Source organism: Puntigrus tetrazona, chromosome 21, assembly GCF_018831695.1.
Source record: "Puntigrus tetrazona isolate hp1 chromosome 21, ASM1883169v1, whole genome shotgun sequence".
In the NCBI taxonomy this organism is placed as follows: domain Eukaryota; kingdom Metazoa; phylum Chordata; class Actinopteri; order Cypriniformes; family Cyprinidae; genus Puntigrus; species Puntigrus tetrazona.
Window position 1 is genome coordinate 9586492 of NC_056719.1, and position 21593 is coordinate 9608084.

The following is a 21593-nucleotide window of genomic DNA, read 5'->3' on the forward strand; positions in this document are numbered from 1 at the left end:
CTAATGGCTCCCTTGTCAGTGTAGCAGATGCTGAAATATGGCGGGCTTTACTCCGGCGATCAGCATCGGAGGGTATTGATCTGTCATCCTTCTCCTGAAGAACGGAACGGAAATCTCTGCAGGCTTTTCATATAAACGTTAATGGTGAAGACGCATTCAGAATGGTTATCAATCACGTACACATGATCACATTTCATCACGTATGCTTAGGGCGGCCGTAGTTTTGCGTTCGGAAAACAGCATGGAGAATTAGGGGTTAACCAGATCTCATGTATTATGTTTACTTGATCTCGCTGTTTTAGTAACATTGAGATTATTATAATGTTTAGCACATAGTTTTTAAGAATCATTACTATATTTCAATTTAATTGTCATTTTAAGAGACTTTTCAGACTAGTGGAAGGAAAACATCCAAAAATACATGGTTAAGTATTTCTTTTATAGCACTTTATCAACTGTGTCAATAGATTTTAATTAACATTTATATTTGTAAAGTTTTCTCAAAATGAGTTTTTTCTCTTACACCGAGCCAAATATTTCCACTTCAGTTGCACTTACACACACACACACACACACACTCACACACACACACCAAACTTAACATTTTTATTTCTATATCCTAAAGGTTTTACAGAGGATTTGTCATTACCAGTACAGTATATAATATAAATTATATATAACATTTTAATCTTCTCAAAATTGGAAAAAATGTGTTTTCTGTCTGTCTTCAGAATTACAGAGTGCCAAAAATGAGATACCCAAAATCTGTAAAAACTTTTGACTTTTTAACTTTGAAACTGAATCATCCAGGAATTCGATTTTTGTGCTAGAAATACATGCAAATGAGTGCATATTTTATTAAAATAATGACTCATTTGCATATCTAAACCTATCATTTTAGAGAACTTGTCATACAAAAAAATGCAGTTATCAATGCAATCAATAAGTTGGGTAAGGCAATAACTATTCGCTTTTTTATTCACCTGCAGTGCATCACATTAAAATTGTCATTTTGTAAAAGTTTTATAGTATAGTTTTTTTATTCTTATATTTTCCTTTTCGGAATTTAAATGTATAATTTAAAGTTATCCTTTATTATTTTATTCTTATCTTATCAGTTTCAGTTTTCATTGTAATTTTAAAGTATAAGTTTACTGTCCTTTGACATTTAAGGGAATGTCTGCACATCTAGTGACAAAGCTGTAAAAAAAAAAAATCCTTTTTAATTCAAAAGTGCATGAAAATGAATATTGCATATGCAAACATTAAATAATCAATAATGGTTAGAAAAACCAAAAACCCCCATGCTCCTCTTTTACATTAACAAAATATTACATTACCAAAATGAATAAAATACAAGATTAGAGCAGTTAGAATCACTCAGAGATTACATATTGCAGAAACCAATAAAAACTGCTCTCATATAGAAATATAATTAGCACATATACAATCTCCATGACTACATAAAGCCTATGGTATTTTTATCATTTCACATGTTCTTAGCCTGGTAACAAAAGGCATATTTTAGTCTAATGTTAACCCGACACAGCCCTGATTGAATTGGAAGTTTGTATGAATTAGTAAAGAATTAACAGCACAGTTACCATCCAGTCATCGTTCTGCTCTGTTATCTTTTTTGTCATTGTAGGCTCCTGGATTCAAAGTGATGATCTGGCGTGAGACTGGAAACGTTGAATACGGAAAGGTGAGAGGGTCGATGAGGGAACCTGCCCCATGGCCAACTGAGAGAGCAATTTCCTATGATAGGGCCAAACTTGAAGCCGTGGCCTCATGGAGAAAGAATGAGAAAAAAATCACATTTGCTGAGAGGTGAATCATCATAGGATAGAGTTTACATTCATTCAATTCACTGGGGTAAAAGCAGCCCACCTCACGGGAATCTACAGAGACCCCTCTATAAATAGCCATTATCTGTCGTCCACTGTCTGACTCAGAACGCCTTTGCGTGAGAGAGCGTGGAGAGAGAGAGAAAAAAACCCTCAAATATTGCTGGAACCATCACAACCGCTGTCACAGGACATTTGTCTTTTGGGTGGGTTTTGGCAAAATGCTAAATTAAGAAAATTTGTCTATCTTATTGAAGAGAGTGGGCTATCAGAGGATTCATTATAGCATGGTTGTGTACATGCGTGTTTTCTCTGCTGTGTTAAAAAGATCCTTTCAGCTTAAAATGAAAACTCGCCTACGTATACTTCCATACATATCTTTTATTCTTTCTTTTAGCACAACAAGGAGAAATTTGTAAAAATGTACAATACCATTTAAAAGTCTGTGGTCAATTTGATTTTTTTGAAGATGTTTTTGAAAGAAGTCACACCAAGGCTGCATTTAATTGATTTAAAATACAGTAAAACTGTAATATCTTAAATTATATTACATAGCTGTTTTCTATTTATATATATATATATATATATATATATATATATATATATATATATATATATATATATATATACTGTATATAAATTTATATATTCATTATACTTCAGTTTTCAGTGTCACGTGTTCCTTCACGCTGATTTGCAAAAACTAAACAAAAAAGCTTTATATTTTAACTAAAATATATTTCTTTTACTATTTCTTATACTTTTTAAAAGAGCAGCATTTTAAAGTTTATTATTGTCTTTACTTTCAGTTTGGTCAATTTAATGTGTCACTGCTGAATAAAAGTTTAATTTTACTAATCCCAAAAAAATAGTGTAAATGTCCATATTTTACATTCAGTTACAATGATCACAATGAGACTTCTGCTTCTAAAACAAACCATAAAAGCACCATTGAATTGGGCTGTATCATACATGCACTATATTTGAGTTCTTTTTGTTGTTTTTATATTCACCGAAAATCTCCATATCCGTCTGAACTCTCCTTTTCAATTTCATGAGATATATAGTAATATTAAAATCACGAACAATGTGATTTTCACTATAATAAATCAGCTGATAGGGTTCACAAACTGACCTGGTTTTCAAATTCAATTCACTGACATAATGATCAAATCAAAATGAGGAAGGGAAAATTATGAGTGAATAATGATTTAATTTTGGACTGTTCCTCACACAAGGCTAATGTCTGATTAGTCATAGAGACTGCTTTTGTGATCCCCAGCCATTTATTATACAGTAACTACATACAACTACACAGAAGAAAGTCAGCCATACTTTAGAGTAAACGATAACAGAAATTTTCCTTTCCGGGTGAACTATCTCTTTAAGACATGAAGATGGAGCTGGGTAAGATGGTTAAAATGCACGGCGTTCTTCTCCGACGCTCTCGGCTCTTGCCTTTGCGGATTGGGTGGCCGTTTGAAGTCTGCAAGGCTGGGCTGTGAGTGGATACGTCTTTGACCGGCAGACGGTCTCTGTTCTTCCTTAAACCCCACTGATGTGACTAGGTATCCATGGCAACCAGAGGGCCTTGGAGCTTGGCTCGAGACAAATTCCGGGTGGAAAGAGGAGCGACTTCCCACCCAAAAGCTACGGTCTGTGTGTTTGCCCTGAAACGAATCCAATTGGCACCCTTTAGTTTTTCCCAAGCCAGAAATACAACAGCTGCGCTGAGGGCAGGAGAGCAGCGGGAGGCGAAACGCTGTCATTATGGCAGACAATAAAACGAAAAGAGGCAGGGAGAGGTTAATAGTGAGCATTCCTCCGCTCCTATCAGAGTTGTAATGTATTATTAAGGCAGAAGAATATATGTCATAAATCATTAGTGTGCGACGTGCCAGAGCACTGGGACGGTACCGGTGCAGTGAGGCAGCCACACAATGCTTCCTGTGACACCTCCTTTAACCAGGACAATACGTTACAAGATGAATAGCCACAGCAGCGCTTAGCTCTACTGTATTTTTCTAACCCCTTCCCACCAAACGCCACTCGCGCCCCATGCTGCTAACCAGCGCTTCTCTGAAGTGATTACCAGTGGAATTTAATTAGCCCCATAATTAGTCTAAGGAGGAGGTGATGGGAACAGATGGAACAAATGCCAGGTGAGCCCTTTGGCCCCCTGAGAAGCGAGTTTGGGAGCACGCAGGACCTGGGGAGCCAGCAACCGCCTTTAATTAGATGATAAAAGGCGCTTCTCTTCCTGTCCTTCACTAGCGCCCTGTTCCGTTCTCTCATTAAAAAGTTGGGATGGCTCTTGGAGTCGGCGCCAGCGCGTGTGGCCGTGTTTTTACAGGGAAGCGTTGCGTGCCGAGTTCATTAGTGCTCTGCTGACCTGAGAATCCAGCACCGATGATGATGTTGCCGTGGGTTGGGTGGGAATCAAGGACGAAGTTATGGTCCGGCGTGACCTGCAAACAAGCAAGCAGGGGGGAATGTTAAACATCAAGACTGGATGGTAATTATTTCTGCAAATATTTGACCTTTTGTACTCTGAGCACGCCGCCGCATGAATTATGAGCGCTGTTTGAATTGAACTTAAACATTAAAAAGCTGCTTAAGAGATAAGCCATTACATGTCGGATATTGCTAACGAACAAATTAAGTGATTTAGGAGCGACAAACATTTAGTTGAATGTCTTATACGATACCGTTTAAAAGTGTAGGCGTGGTTTATTTTCTTTTAAAGAAATTAATCATTTGCAAGAACGCATAAAGTTGGTCAAAAGTCACAGTAAAAACATTAAGAATGCTACAAATCCTTTTTCTGTTGATAAAACATACTGAAAAAATTTTTTTAAATGTTTTAATCGTTTTCAACATTGACCATAATAAGATATGTTTCTTGAGCAACAAATGATCATATTTGATAATGATACTGAAGTTCAGCTTTGCCATCATAGAATTAAATTACATTTTCAAATATAATCATCACAATATTTGTGTTTTTGCTGTACATCTGATCAAATAAATATAGCCTTTGTAAACATAAGAGACTTATTTCAAACACTTAAAAAAAAAACTACTGTCTCCAAAATTCAGTTTTTTAACCATTATAATTTCTGACTATGCTTAAAAGGTTCTTTTAAGCTTTTGAGCTTTTAAGAACCTTATTTGGCCAAAATGAATTTTGAAAAATAGAAAGGTTCTTCAGATGTTAAAGATTCTTTATTAAACCGTTTAAAAAAGGTTCTTCTATGGCATCGTCAAGCAACATTTTAAAGAGACTAAATTTGCCTTTTGATTCATTTTGAGCCACTATCAGGTTTTTCCTTTTATGTATGAAAATAATCAATACTGTGGTAGACATTGTTCCGTAGATGCTATCGAAGAGGACAGCTCTGTGCACCATGCTAGGTAACCGTTTTATACGGTTCCACTCAGTTTCTTGCTTTAATACTCAACTTTATCTCTGCTTGCTTGCCGGCAATCTGTGGCTCTCCTGACAGGGCAGTCTAGGGCAGTTTTTAAAGGATTTAGGTTGTGTTGCATCACAGCTGTCCTTTTTTGACTGATGTGATTGTACCTTGCATTTGTAAGCTGTTTGTATTATTTTTTCATTTCAGCCATCTGGATGAAAACTTTGTTTGGTCATGCAGAAGTATTTTAGATCAACTGAAAACCTGCTCTGAAAGAACTGACTTTTTTTTTTGATGTACTGATGCATTAAATGAGAGTCTAACACCACGTCTCAAACAGATGCGATCGACAAGTTTCCCATGACAAGCAATTTGTCTGTCCACACTGAATGTGAAACCTGCAGCGTGATGTGACACAATCACAACCAATCAAGACATCAGGGTTCCCACTTTTTTGACAAGTGAATTTCCATAACCTTTCCAGACATTTGTGATGACTGTTTTTTTAAAAAAAAACGATACTATAAATATTTTTAAATATTTATGTTATACTTGTAATAATATTATTAATAATGTACTCTTACTGTATTATTAGCGCTGTCAAATGATGAATCAAGATTAATTGCATTCATAATAAATGTTTTTGTTTACATAATATATTTATGTATTTATTATGTATATATATATAAATACATATATATGGCAAATATATTATGTTTATATATTAAATATATATAGGATATAGAATATAATAATATAAATATATAAATGTATATACATGTACACTGTTTTAAAGTGAATTTATATAAATAATATATAAACACATTAGACATATATTATGTAAACAAAAACTTATTTTGGATGCGATTAACCATCTAACAACACTAATTATTATACTTTAGAGACATTTCAAGGCCTGTAAATCATTAGTTTCAAATTCTCTGAATTGTTTTTAAGGTTTTTTTTTATATGCACTGTACTGTGTATGACACTCATGAAAATGAAACAGATATCACAAAATATCCAGTCGTGGTCACATCTGGTTAGACTTTCATCAAGAAATAGCTACAATGGCTTGTCACCGTATCAGGTGTGTCTGGTAAAGTTATGATATAATTCTTGAAAAAAAAAACAAAATAAATGTCTTGGTTCAATTCCAGCAAGCGCTCAAACAAATTGAATGTCAGAATAAAATATGAGCGTGCATTCAAATATCTTTTTCTCTCCGCACGAGAACGAAAGTTTGGTCGGACACACGGTGACGGCACCTGAGGACGGCTAATGAAGCGACTCACCGTGTACATGCAGCTCTCCACCACAGCAGGCACTGGCACCAGTCCAGGGAGACAGCGGTGACGTAACGCACCAGAATATCGATGTCCCCTCTATCCGTCTGTTTATCTCGCTCATCCGGTTCGGTCTCACTGCCCATGTGGTAACACACCTGCTCAGACACATGCACGCACACTATGATCCATAAAAACAATCTGACCTATGATACATTACGGATCTGTGATCCACCGCTCGGTATGCTTGGAGGAGCAGCAGATATACGTGCAGAAGCCAGGCTCCAGCGACTGGAGCAGACATAATGCATCTAACATGACACAGCCATCTGTGCTCTCCCATTCAGCCTTGCTAAGTGTGATGAGACTGAAGACTCCTGCTGGGCTCTCCCGCATACTGAAACCAGGCCATTAGTACTGGGAGAACAGGCCAGAGGAGAGTGCTGCTTCTCTGCTTTTGTAAAAGCATCGAGGTCCGTGGATCCATTCAGAAAGCTATAGAACTACTCTGCTAGACTACTTCTTTGCATTTGCGCCTGATGCACGCAAACTCTGAGTGGAGACGTGTGCTGTATTGCTACATGAGGGAATTGTGGCTTAATTAACAAAGAATGAAAAACTACTGACTTTATGAGACTAGCAGTCTCTGGCGGCTTTTATGAGATGTGGGCAGGCAATTGCATTAATGAAATGGTCTGTGGTACTGATATAGTGGTTTAGGACAGGCTGTATCTATTGTTTCCATGGAGAAGTGGAAAAGCAGGCCAAATTTGTGTGCATTTATTTATTTGTACATTTCTGTCACTATGTTGAAGTGAAATGGTGTGTTAATTCCTTTTATTCCTTTCAAGGCTTATATATACTGTATATATTTATATATTATTTATTAGTAATGCAAGTAGTGATGCAAGTAAGTAAGACCCAAACTGAGCATCACAAAGTTAACCATCAGGCCATGGCATTAATCAAACCTGTTCTTTAGAAACAGCATCCGTCCTGTCACCCACCTTCATTAGTCCTGGATACTCATTGGATGGAAGGCCGTAAAATATCATATTCGCCTCTTTTGGCTTTATCTCTATAAAACATGGGAAACGCTGGCTGACACTGTAGGTGCCTGGGATCTTCTCCTTCCAGTAGCACACATTAATCTTTACAACCTGCACAGAAACAAAAACGAGAGATACAAAATATTTTCAGCTTTTACATAGGTTATTTCTTCACACATAAAAACTAATCTCATAGCTTCATATAATTAGGGTCGAACCACTGCTGTCACATCCTACTACCTTCCGGCCTTGAACGTTTCAGTTCTGTGGCCTCTATACAGGTTCAGAAAGCTCTTGGATTTAATCAAAAATATATTTGATATTTGTGTTTGGATACATGATGGTAAATAATTAATGACAGAATTAAAAATTTTCGGGTGAACTATCCCTTTAACCCGCTTCAAAGTAAATGTAATAAGCAGTAAGGAATCGCTAGCTCAGAATAGTCCGGACTGTCTTCTCATTCAGAGACCATAAAAATTCAGCAGTGCACAAATTCATTGCTCATATATTGTTGTGCTCACCCAAGCGCAGACTTTCAAGCCTGTGCTATCCTGAAAAATGCAATTCCAATTCTAGGTCCAATTCGGAGTTTAACTAACACAGAATTCTTTTTCCATCACTTCTCCCGTGGCGTGTGACACGTAAGAGATCTCGGTGGACTGGAGACTCAGGGAGCTGTTTATAGGATCGGGAGGTGAGTATAGGGTGCTTTCTGTGCATTCACAAATAACTCACTTTTCATTCTGCCCAGGGGTGTAATCCAGATTAATCTATATGCGCCTGTGTGTGTTTCACAAGCCTTGGCTGATAGTCAATATGCCTTATATATTTCATGCTTCCATTTTTCAGAACCTGTTTTCCAAACCCAGACATTTCACGCTGAAATATTGTTCCGTGATGTCTTTAAGGAAAAAAGAAGCTGAGTAAATGGATGGTTTGGATGAAAAAAAGAAAGAAAAGGAAAAAAAATGGTAGGTGAGAAAACGTCAGTGGACTGATGGATAGATGTTAGACATTTAATGAATAAACAGATGGATGCATGGATGTATAAGTCGCTGGACAGAGGAAAGAAGGGGAGTAAATGCATGAATGGATGAAATAAAGATGATAAATAGGTCAAGAAAGAAAGAAAGGCGAATGAATGAATGAATGAATGAATGAAGGCAAGAGAAATTAAAAGTATATAGATGAATGAATGGAAAAAGTAAATGAATATGGTAAAATAAATAGGGTAGCAGGTGATGAAAAATGTAACATGGCTGGATTGCTGAAAGTAAGAAAGAAATTGTGTAGGTAAGGAAAACTAAAAATATGGATGGATGGATAGATAGATATGCATATGCTTTTTTTATTCATCTGCCTATCCATCCATCCATCTTTTCAGTTTAGGTTTAGGGATTAAATTAGGTATGAAATGAGAAGGATAAATAGGTGAAGAAAGAAATCAACAAATAGATGGAGAAAGATAGGAAGCAACTGGTAAAGTAGTAATGAAAGAAAACAGAATGGCAGAATGAATGAGAGGGGAGTAAATGCATGGATGGATGGAAAAAGTGAGAATGAGTGAATAAATGAAAAAAGAGGGAAGGAGGAAAGTGTATGGGTGGATGAAATAAAAAGAAAAATAATGGCTAAATGAAAGCAGATAATTAGGCACGTGTGGTTGTTTGCTGAACCTTGAGCGGGAGCTGCAGGCCTGTGTGTGTGAGTAGAGCGTTGGCCCAGGGTCCTGCAGTGATCACCAGACTCCTCCCTCTGTACACTCCAGAGCCCGTGCTTACACTGACCTCCGTACCAGGCCTGATGTCAATCACTTTCTCTCCGTCCTTTATCACACCCCACAAGACTGAAACAGCCTCTGAAAACACACAGAGAGGATCACACATTTAAATCCGTCTGTGTACTTGGCAGCCAATGGATTTTCATTTTGGTATTAGAAAACCAGGATTGGAAATCGAGCGTTCACTCGTTTTTTTTTTTTTGTTTTAATACTGAGAGTAGAAAACTTTTTCAAATTTTACATTTTTTCAAGAAACAAAAACAAGAATTAAGTTTAGTTTTACATTTTTTTGTTCGTGGGTAGAACAATGAATAAACTGCTTGAATATGTGATTTTTACATGTGGTCGGGAATTAATAGCCCATGATTTTTTATTTTGGTCAGTCGAAGATCAAACCGTGTGGAAAAAAAACTCCACTGCTGCAGGTGTGCGGATTCTTGATGTGTTTATTACAACTACATTTAATCTTCTTTTCATCAAACAACCAGATTAATGAATAGCTCGACACAACTCGTACAGGGACAGAGTTTAGACAGCACTGCTTTCTGTGTAGATATAAATTCTATGATTTGCAGCAGTGCATGTATGATGACAGCTGTCATAGCCTACCCTGGTTTGTTTGTAATTGATGAATTACTTTTAAATAAAATATTTCAAATGTTAATAGTAAAAGGAAATAATTATTCATTGACTTATGTAACAGGCCTATTACCCATTCTGACTACAATGGGAAAACAACAGAGATAAAAAATACATACTGTTTTGAGTTTTATAATGTAGTCTTTTTTTGTTTTTAAATTGGTTATAATTGAGACGTTATAAGGATATGCACTTATGCTGGCGTGGTTGCATATGCACTTGCACACAGGATTTTGAATAAACTTATTTAAATATAAATTTAAATGTAACTTGCCATTTTAGGTTATTTCTGCCAGACCCCAAAGAATACATTACAGGAACATGCCTTTATTTTTAATAAGAAAATTTTCCAACTCCCCTAGAGTTAATTTTATAATTTTTTTAAATCCATTCAGCTGATCTCTGGGCACTTTATTGTTAAGTTGTCGCTAGCACAGATCATTGAATCTGATTACACCATTAGCGTCACGCTCAAAATTCACCAAAGAACGTGCTAATGGTCTAATTAGATTGTATAAATATGTAAATCAAATATTCAAGCTGTTCATTAATTTTTCTACCTCTGAACGAAAAACAAAAAATTAGGCTGAATTCTTGGAAAAAGGAAAAAGGAAAATGAGCTGTTTTCTACTTTCAATATTAAATAAAAAAAAACAAAACAAGCTGAACGCTGGATTCCAGATTTTAGTTTTCTAATTTCAAAAGGAATATCTGTCTGCCTCCAAGTACACAGACCTAAATCACTTCAGTCTGAATAAAAAAGCTTAACTTTACTGCGTAGACAAAACTTCTTCCAAACACCTCATCTATGACAGAAAGTCCTAATAAGAGCAGTGAGGAGAGACTGGTTAAAATTTAACAGGGGCTGAGTTTGACACAGAGGGATGTCAGCGGGGATCAGTTAAAACTGGAAAAAGCTGGTCAGATTCGGGCAACAGATAATGAAAGAGTTTCCTTAGTAAGAGCCAACAGGAGCTTATCACTGCAAACTGAAGCTGCTGTAGGCAGAGCTTATTGAATCCAGAGAGGCATTGTGTATAAAAGTGCATGGCCATATTCCTAGATAGGGTGTAAGGAGCCTTTAACAAGCTAGTTTGCAGCCATATCTTATCTTGAAAGCTTTAAAAGCACGGCGAAGGCGACACTGAAGTATACAGTTATGTACACAAAGAACATTGCTCAATGCCTTTCTGACATTGAAAGTTTAGAGTTTTTACACAGTAAGAGATTTACTTCGCTGTATGCTGAATTTCACAGTACTTGCTTAAATCGAACTCTTATCTGAGAATAAAAAAATTAGTTTTATTACTTACAACAGCATTTATCACCAAAAAGGAAACATACCAAACAAATGTCTATACTTGATTGTACCTAAAACCCATGTTTTTAATGTGTATGCTTCTTTTTTAACTGCCATGGTGAGCCAAGATGATCTACTGACTCCAAAGAGGAGGACATCCATTTCAGTGATACTTTCCTGAGGATAGACACAATCGGTCCAAAGTAGGTTTGAAATTGCTGCAAATGTACTCATTTTGCATACATAATTAGATGACCATCTGATAGCTTTGAGTTGCCAAGCTAAATATAAGATTGATTTGTGGCATTCAACAGCCTCCCAGAGAGGATTTTAAATAATATTTCAGTCAAATTATTCTCTAAAACAAGAAAAAGTCTCATTTTACACTGCTTTTTCAACAGTTTGGGATCAGAGCAGATTTTTATTAGCATTTTTATTACTTAATCAGAAATAAACAGTACTTTTGTGAAATATTATTAAAATGCAAAATAACGTATCTTTTTATTTAAAATATATTTATTTCTGTTTTTATACAATTAAGTTTTCAGTTTTAATTTTTTTAAATATTTCATTCTGTGATGGCAAAGCTACATTTTCAGCAGGCATTACTGCAGTATTGAGAAAAACACTATTTTGGTGCGTCTTCTGTTGTTCTGCTTACTATTTTTGGGAAAATTGGGACACTTTTTTCAGGGTTATTTGAAGAAAAACATCTATTTGAAATAGAATGTCTCATGTCACATTACAAAGTTGCATTAGTTAAGTAACACTTTTTTTGTTAGTTTTACTGTCACTTTGGATCAATTTAATGCATGCTGAATATAAAAGCCTTAATTTCTTTAAAATCAATCTTACTGAAAACTATTGTACAGTAGTGTACAGTATATGATCAGCTGACCTGCACAGTTCTAAGAGCTCTGTCCGCGACAGCAGCACGCCAGCAAAGGTGTCTATCAGCGCTCCGTTCCCATCAGCGAGATTCATATTGGGAATGTGCTGATTGAAATCCTGCTTCTCCAGAAACACTGTGGGAATCTCAAACCTTTGCATCGTGGCCTTTAGGCGTGAGAAACACTCTTCGTTCTCTGGACCCATAACCAGTAGGCCTGTGCGCCTGCGAGGAGAAGTTCATAAGACACTATGTTAAACAGCTCTATCTTGATTTAGGTGGAAGTGCATAGAGGCATGTATAAATTGTGCAATGCGCTGTCTGCGCCTGCTTGTGATGCAGGTGTCTTAATATGAGGAGTTATGGCAGTATGGATGAGAGGTTGGGAACACAGGCTTTAAATCAACAATGTGTGATAGATGGTCGTGCTGTTTTCTGTGGATACTGTTTTTCAAGGCCTACTTCATCTGCCAGCCATCGTGATGCATGGGCAGCATGAGTTCACAGGTCCAAGTCATTCATCAGAGATTTTTATGACTGAGTCCCCCAATGTGTGTGTGTGTGCTTGATTGGGGAAGCTGAAAAAAAAGACCTCATTTCACATTACTCCATGCCCTTGTGCCTAATAGCAAAGAGGCAAGTCACATCATGGTGGGGCAAGATCCTAGCTTAAGTAATTTTAATAACATCTGATTCAAAAGTGCATAGAACCTTCTCACAAAAAAAAAAAAGGTTTCTTACGGTTTCTCAACCACCTCGGCGGTCCTATGAGAAATATAATCCCGTCCTCGTTAGGAACGTCCATAATTGCTGCCTCCTCATTTATTTCGACCTTCGCTCAACACTGTAACTAAAGCTAAATTTGTCACTGCACTGCCCGTCAAATATTTATTATGGATTTTGACCTTTTTGGCAGCTCTCTGGGTAAAATAGCAGTAGGGGGTTCAAGCTGCTGGCATCCCATCTGATGAAAATCAGATCACTAAGAGACAGAACTGCCAGTGTAAGAGTGTCAGGTGCGATCTTCACCATAAGTAATTCAATCTCTTAATTATATTAATAGTATTGTAATATTTAGAAGCGCCTGGGCAAAGTGGTGTTTTGGAAAATATCTGCATGAATCTGTTTAGCTTTGTGAGGACACTGCATCGCTAACGGACAGCATAAACTATGGTACTGTTTAATGCATTAACTGAAAAATGATTTCAAAACAGAAAGAGACTAGTGTATGTATAATAAAGTATCTCTAAACTGTGCTCTAATTGGCCTGTTATACAATAATCTTAACTGGCAAGCAATCAATAAATCCATAAAGGTGGAAAAAATTACTTTTTATATACACTACCAACAATTACATTAAACAGCACACCAATCTCTAAAAAAATATAATTTTAAAATCAGCATATTAGACTGATCTCTGAAAGATCATGTGACAATTAAAAATAGAGTAATGGCTACGGAAATGTAGCTTAGCTATTACAACTATTACTATAACTAATACTGTTTTTGCTGTAATTATAATCAGATAAATGAGTCCATAGCATAGACTGCCTTGAGTGACATTATGCAATCAAAAGGAAAATCATTAATACTGGTCTTAAATGATAATTGCAAGTCACTTTATTGCATCTACTCAAAAAAAATTATTTATTGTACAAAACCCCACTTTGCAAATGGCTTTCCATAACCACCACATCCCACACAAATGAGCCTCTTGTCTAAATAAATACCAATCCTGTCCAAATCAGCAATATTTTTCATAACTGTAGCTTGTTTGGAAAGCAAGTACCATCCAAATAGCACAAAGAAGAGAACAAATCCAGAATTCTTTAAAATCTTGCACACATTTTTCACTCGCTGCCCTGCAGTCTCTGAGATGCTCAAGGGCACAGGTGGCCTCTCATCAGGACCCATCCGTCAGAGAGCTGAGATGGATGGCGCGAGAAAAAGAGGAAGGCGTCTGATTCCGCATCAAGGCTGAGTGGGCTTGATCCACTCGTGATCCATTACACCTCTCAGACGCTGTAAAAACAAGTGTGCCCCATGGTCCCTAGATAATACTTGGCGGCCAGAATGAAAATGCTCCTTTAAAGTAATGCGTGTGGGCTATGACAGTGTGCAAGTTTCGTTGTGCAGTGTCTGAATGTTGCATTGTGGTGAAAGAATTGCATCAGTCTTTCTTAGATGCTTACGAACGCTCACCTGTACAGTTCAACACCCGCTTCTCTCAAGCTGAGCCCAGATCTCGTAGCTTTGCGTGCATCATCTGCGTGTAGAAATCTTCCTCATAGGCTTTGCGTATAATCCTGCTCTGGCCATGAGAGCTCCTCTGGAATGGGGCAAAACAAACTGAGGAGGAAAAAAGGTAAGAAGTCAAAAAAAACAAACAAACTGTAATACAAATCCTTGTATTGGCTTGTAATGAAGATTCAAAAGAACTACCAAAACAAGTTATCAATGTATAAACATTTCTTTTATGCTTTTGGTATAGAATTAAATGAATGAATCTTTATAAGACTGAACAAATGCTTTAGCAGTACTGCACCGACCTGCTCCAGCAGTAGAGTTTTCTGCTTGTTTTTGGCCAGCTGATAAGCAGTGCAGGACCCCTGGATCCCTGCGCCAATGACGATGCAGTCGTAGACTTCCGACGACATTTCCAGCTTTTACTTCCTCCTCTAAGATTCGTCTGACACGCGAACACGACGAACTTGCGTTAACCTTCTTTTCGCGTTAGTTCAGAGTTCTCCGGTTTCAGTTATATAACCGCGATCAGCTGAACGCAAGACCCGCCTTCCGGGTTTACAGCTCGCGAAAGTTTAGCGAGCGCTTAACACCTTGTGGATTCTCGAGCACGAGCATTTCGAAAAGATTCGATACCTATTCAACTTTTCGGATAGGTATTTATATATAATAACTATTTCAACCTAAATATAATTTTATACGGTGCTAAAACGAATGAACTAATTCTCCCTCTCTCTCTCTCTCTTCCGTCCCAGAGTAAAGAGATAAACAGCCCAAGTCGCTTACTCCAATCAGAAGTGACAGCCATAAACTGCATGACGAGGTAAATTGGAAAACGCCAGTAGGCTACATAATTACTTGGCAAATCAGCACCATATTCATTTATATAGTCAATTTTTACCAGTTTCCAAATGTCCGATTGTGCTTTGGCTGAATGTATTATACATGTTATTATAGTTGTTTTTGTAGTTTTCACATTCCATAGTTTGTTGTCGTTTATTTTAAAGCACATATGCTCCTGAGGACTCGTGACGACCTTCTTATAACTACAGTTAAACGCTGGCTTATGAACTATATTACATTTCAGTAGGGCAAAATTTAACAGTTGCTTTAATAGTTTTTTTTTTTTTTTTAATCTTTGTTTAGTTCTACTTAATTTTAATTGAAGAAAAATGTTAATTCAGTTAGAGCCTGATTAAAGATGTATTTCATTATATTAATTACATGTTGTTAAAGGGACAGTTGACTCAAAACTTAAAATGGTCGTCATTTGCTCACCATAATGTCATTCGAAATTTCAAGAAATGTCTGTACAGTATTCGAACAGCAGAATCTGGTTTGTTAACATTCTACAAATGCCTTTTTGCGCATGAGAGCGAGTGTAATGACAGAATAGCAGTACATTTTCTGCATTCAGTCTAAAAATCATTACTTTACTCTTAAGTTCCAAACATAAAATGCACGAGTTCATTATTAAGAATTCAGTGATATCTATCATTATTTGCTTCTGTCCTTTTTTATTTATTTATTTAGTCCAATTTAAGGCTGTGTAACCTAGCAAAACTTTCATGAGAAATGAATCGGCCAGGTTTGTCCAGAGCTAAAACAGAACCCCAGTCCAGCCCTGGGTATAGCCTAGTGCTGCCGTTTAATACTTAAACCAACATTTCCAAATCATGCCGTGCGTGTGTTACATTGATTAAAATATAATAAAAGCATATCCTTAACATATTTCCAGTAGGCTACAAGGTATGTTTGTGGTTGCATGTTGGCTCAGCTCACTTTTCGGTTCCAAAAGAGAAGTTCTCTGTTCAGTCGTATGATTTGTTTTAACTGCCCTGCAGTAATTATCATGACATTTAAATAACTGTTTGCTTGTATTGCTTGGCTGTATTCATTGCCTCTCGGATTATAAACAGAAGCGAGTTTGCGCGGCATTAGCGTTTGTTTGATGTAGCTCGGAGCAGGGGCCCGTTCTTCGTACGTAGCTTATTACATCTAAGATGATTTAAAAGATTTCAGATTTGGCTAAATTGATTCTTTTATGCGAATTTGAGAATTAGATTTAACTAACATTATCTGGATTCAGTTGTCTAAGATTAGTGGCCTTTCTTGTGAAAAAGATCTGTTACGTGACAACATTAACTAAAGTTTTTTAAAGATCAATGTTTTAAAGTATTGTCCGTGGACCAGTAGGATACTCTTGTAATAGTGTGGAAGTGGCTGGGTCATATTTTAAGCATCAATTCTGCGTGAAAAGATGCAATCCAGTTTTTTCCAATTTTTGTTTAATACACTTAACAATGCAATATATATCAAATATGGCTGGCATGATGATTTGTTAAAAGTTTGTTTTGCTTTGCAGTCGTTTGTTGACAAACAAGAAACTGTTTAAATTTGGTACTTTTGAGCAATAAATACTGACTGTTAGTAATATTGCTAATGAATTTTGTTTTAGCGCAATCAATCAGGTCAACGGAAGAGAGTTGAAAGTTAGAAGGGACAGGTGACATGAGGTAAGGTAATAGTAAGTGGGTCATTCGTGTTATGTATTTATGTATTATGCATTTATTTTGTTTTGTAAGTGTGCTTGAGCAGATAAATATGAGAACAGGCCGAAACAAAGAGAGAGTGCTGTGTCTGGCAGGGTTGTGACTGGGTTCCTATGTGTGTGACATGGTACTGTGGAGTCAGTCGCAGGCCGAGCAGATGGATCCTGTGATGGTCAGGTCTGAGAGGGTCAGATGGTCCTGCCCCCCTGCCGCCGAGGCCTGTCACGGACAGATGTAGTCTGATCTTCCCCACAGAAATGCTGGTAGAGTGCTTTTTGTGTTTAGTATGCAAACAGGTTTACTGAAGCTATAGCTTATTTTAATGATTTAACAGTTCACCCAAAAATAAATGCAGTAAATGGGTCCAAACCACCTATTAAAAACATCGCAGTAATTCACAAGTAATGAACATGACTTAATCAGTTAACGTCTTGTGAAGTGGAAAGACTTTAATTGTATGGCAGGTATGGAAAATGCTTTACCCTGCTAATACGACAATGCTTGACTAATGCATATAATCAGATCTGATTTGATTTCCAAATATTAGAGATATTTATTTAGCCTACATAATTATGATTGGCTGCCTGTAACTGGGAAACTTGTGGCAGAAGGACGTACATCTGACAGAGAGCTATTGTGTTGTCATGCCGTCTCGGCTTGATCAAGACACCCCCTCAGTCTCATTCATCTTCGGTTGATTCTGTTCGCTCTCCAGCTTTTTGAAGGACGGCTCCAACATCCCAATTAACCCCTCTCTTCCCCCTCAGCTTGTTAGGCTGGATTTGTGCTCCATCAGACCGGTGCTCTCGCCGAGATGTATCAGCCTTCCGAGACATATCTGGAAGCTTATTGATTTTGGCATATTATTTTATGAGTGGGAGTTGGGAGGCTGTAAATGGTGAACAGGCTGTTTCATTGTTTGAGCTGCTAAGCTGCTGTATAATTACATCGGTGACCGTAAAGCCCGCTGACTGAGCCCACAGCTGGGCGAAAACACAGCTAGTGAAATAAGATGGTGCCTCATGCTCTTTATGAGCCAAGGCCTTGCTGGGACCCCAGAATCACCATCTGTAGGCAGTGAAAGTTTATTTCCTGAAAGGCCTTTTTGTGGCATAGGCACGTACAGTCTCCCACGACATGATGTATGACAGGCCTCTTAAGCATTTTAAGGGTTTACTGCCTGGCTGTACAGCAGTGTTTAAACTGCAGTGTCAGGACAATCTCATGAACATCACCATGTCTCAACATCAATAACTATTTGAGTGGAGAAAACGATGCTGCAAAGATTTTACTGCCTGTGGGATAAAAGTGCTGTCACACCACTTCTAGCGATGTGAACTCATCAGGGAATTGCTGCATTTTCTTAGCTCCGTGGAAAGGTAAAAGCAAATTCCATGCAGGGACAGGAAAACATTTGTTGACCAAAACTAAATAGTGCTATAGGGGCTTATTCTGCACGTATCTGTATTTCTACATCTGTGCTATTTTTTTCAGCGGACTTGGTTCTGAAAGTATTTTTCCCATTGGGATTTCCAAAAAAAAACAAAACCTTTATTTAACCTTGAACCAAACCAGCCAGCCATGAGTTGAAACACAAGCTTTCATTTGGAAGCCAAAAAATTGATTTTAAAAAGACGAATGCACAAGACTACTTTTAAAGAAGAAAAGCGTAAATTCCCTTGATCGTCCATCACAATGAGGAAAAATAATAATTTATTTCTGATGTGCAATAAAAGATAATTGAGCTCCACAAATTAGTAAGTGGCTTTAAGAAAAGTGCTGGAGCAGTGAAAATTCTCATTTCCACCATAATTAAGAATTTCCAATTAAAATAAAATGTTACGAAACTGTATGGAAGAGTCTATATTGTCCTGATGCAGGGTGAGAAGGAGAGTTCGAGTAACTCTCCAAGGACCACAGCTGGAGAATTACAGAAAATAGTTGAGTCTCTGGGTCAGAAAACCTTTAAAAAAACTGTAAACAGCACTACACCACATTGTTTGGGAAGGTTGCAAGACAAATTCCTTGCTCATTTAAAATCTCCAGCATATTCAGTTAGAGACTGGAACTTCAAATGGAACTGGCTTTTATGGTCAGATGAAGCTAGAAAATGTGCTTTTTTAGCAGCAAAACTCTCAAGATGGGTTTGGTGAGCACAGGGATAAAAACTACCCCATGTGTACAATGAAATATACAGCTGTATTTTTGATGTTGTGGGCCTATATCTCTGCTGGAGGTCCTGGACATCTTGTTCAGACATGTGGCATCACAGATTCTATCAAATACCAGTAGAAAAAAAATCAAGTGACTCAAATCTAATAATGGGCCATGTTTGGATTTTCCAACCGCACAATAATCCAAAAAACCCCATCAAAAACATGTCAAAGCACAAAAATCAAGCTTCTGCTATGACCATTCCATTTCTCTGACCTGAACCCTGTACAAAATGATTGAGATGAACTGAAGAGAAGAAGCACCAACATGGAGCTGTAAAGGGTCTGGAGTGATTCTAGACGAAGTAATGGTCTCTGATCTCTTCTCAGGTATTTTTTAACCTCATCAGGCCTTACAGGAGAAAAATGATAGCTGTTAAACTGGCAAATGGAGGTTTCAAGAAGTATTAAATAAAAGGGTGCTATTAATTGTGGCCAATGTGTAAAACATGTATTTCATAATATCTGGTGTCAATATTTTTGACCATGATTGTATAAAGAAACAAGAAATGCAATTTATGTTGATATGTATCTAAATTATGTATTATAGTGGGCTGACACTAAATAACTTTTTTGGCCCAGTTTGCTTCTTCTAGGTCTCTGATTGGTGCAGATTACTTAGCAAAATCATGGATAATGTAGTTTTTAAAGTGCTATGAAATTATGACTTCTTAAATAATTTGAAGTAATGTCTTCTTGTGTTTTTGTCAAAAGCAAAAACCATCCGTTAAAAACCTTGTATCTGACACCAGGTTTATGTGTTACTGTTAAAAATGAATTGCCCTATTGAGAAAATGAAAGAGATTTCTACTTCCGGAATCTGACAGTTGCACTCTATAAATATGAGGCCATCGTTCCATCACTTTTAGGACATTGACTTGGCTAACATGTGGACCTACAGCTCTAACGCCCGAGCCTATTGTTGCTGTTTGAGTGCGAAGAAATAACTCAGCCTGGGTCTGCTCGTTTTTTATTCATAATTTTATTTATTAATGTCTCTCTTTTTTTAACTCCCAAAGTGTTTCAAAAAACCAAGAGAAAGAAGTAGCAATCTTGCAATGGAAAGGTCACGCTTTAGAATAACAACAGGCATTGGCAAGCTGCAGCACACTGTAACTAACGTGCTCTGCTATTTACTTGGCATTTACTTGCAGCGATTTATTCCACGCCATGTTTAAATATCAAGTCTCCCTTGTTAATATTCATGGTCCTCCACACCTACAGTATGGGATAGTGCCCAGTCTTGTCTAATGAATAACTTAAGACCTATAAATAATGCATTAGAGTGGCTGCATTACTGTGGGCGCTTTAGGTTTTCCAGGTTTTCTTTGGAGAATAAACCGAATTGAATTTGGAGTTTTTGTGTGGTAGATCGTAGTCACGAGAGGTAATGTTTCTCTGAGCTCTTGCTGCCGTTTGTAATTGGCTTCCCTGCTGTTAACGCAGAGCTAATGACTTCATTTGACTGTGTGCTGTGTATGAATTGGTGTAGGATTAAACAATTTAATCTCTTCTTGGCCTCATTGGTGCCAATTTAAATGGCAGTGCTATTGCGAGAAAATGTTGTGCCGGTGATCACCCGGGGAGAACGGGATTACCTTGAATCTTAACCGAAGGATTCTCTCTCTTTTTGTGTCTGTCTGTTAAGACTGATATACAATAATATATAAACAAAAAGATATATTGAGTGGTGTGTGAATGTAATACGTTTTAAAGTTGAAAAAAAGTTGTATTAAATGTTATTAATGTTATGCTATTATAATATTTGGTCTTCATTCAGAATGTAGCATTTATAAATGTGTTGAACTTGTTTCTTTTTTAATAATTTTGCTGTGTGTTTTTTTCATTTATTGGTCATCAACAATAACAAAAGTTTTCCAATGTTTTTGTTCTTACTTTTTTAGCTTAAACTTATTTCAGTAACTGTTTTTCATTTTTCATCTAATAATTGTTTTTTACTTAAAATAAATAAACATACGTGTATGGATTTAATTGAATTGAATTTAATTTATGTTTCTACCAACACGTTCTTTATATCCCCAACATTAAAACAGCAGATTGCGAATCCACTATAAATAGATATATAGATATCACCTCTTTCCACCCCCTATACCACCCCCTTCTTTTCCATACATCTTCATGTATTTTTTATGTTTGGGCCTTGAGTGTAAATTTGTATCCAGTTGACTCACAGTGTACTGACTGTATATTTATATGTGAGGAATGCAGTGGAGGTAACATGATCCCACATACTGCGCTGCCAAATCCTTAAATGAAATGCGTGAGTGTCTTCAATTATTCAGTTACACACAGTCTCCCCATGCACCGTTTAGAAGCATCTCAGGGGTGAAATCACCTACTGCTCACACAAACTA

At 37.0% G+C, this 21593-nt stretch overlaps 1 protein-coding gene and 1 pseudogene across 3 annotated transcripts in view; one reads left to right on the top strand and one right to left on the bottom strand.

Annotated features, from left to right (window-relative positions):
- Positions 1 to 1574: 1574 nt before the first annotated feature.
- LOC122326561 lies at positions 1575 to 14882 on the bottom strand (annotated as a pseudogene).
- sez6b (seizure related 6 homolog b) overlaps positions 14875 to 21593 on the top strand; it is a 169500-nt gene continuing 162781 nt past the window's right edge. For 2 of the 3 annotated variants that reach the window (XM_043221528.1, XM_043221530.1), the window contains exons 1-2: positions 14875 to 15109; positions 15209 to 15276. The gene's annotated coding sequence lies outside the window, so the exon portion shown is untranslated. Of the gene's footprint in view, positions 15277 to 21593 lie in introns of all 3 variants that reach the window. The other variant, XM_043221529.1, reaches the window with a different exon arrangement.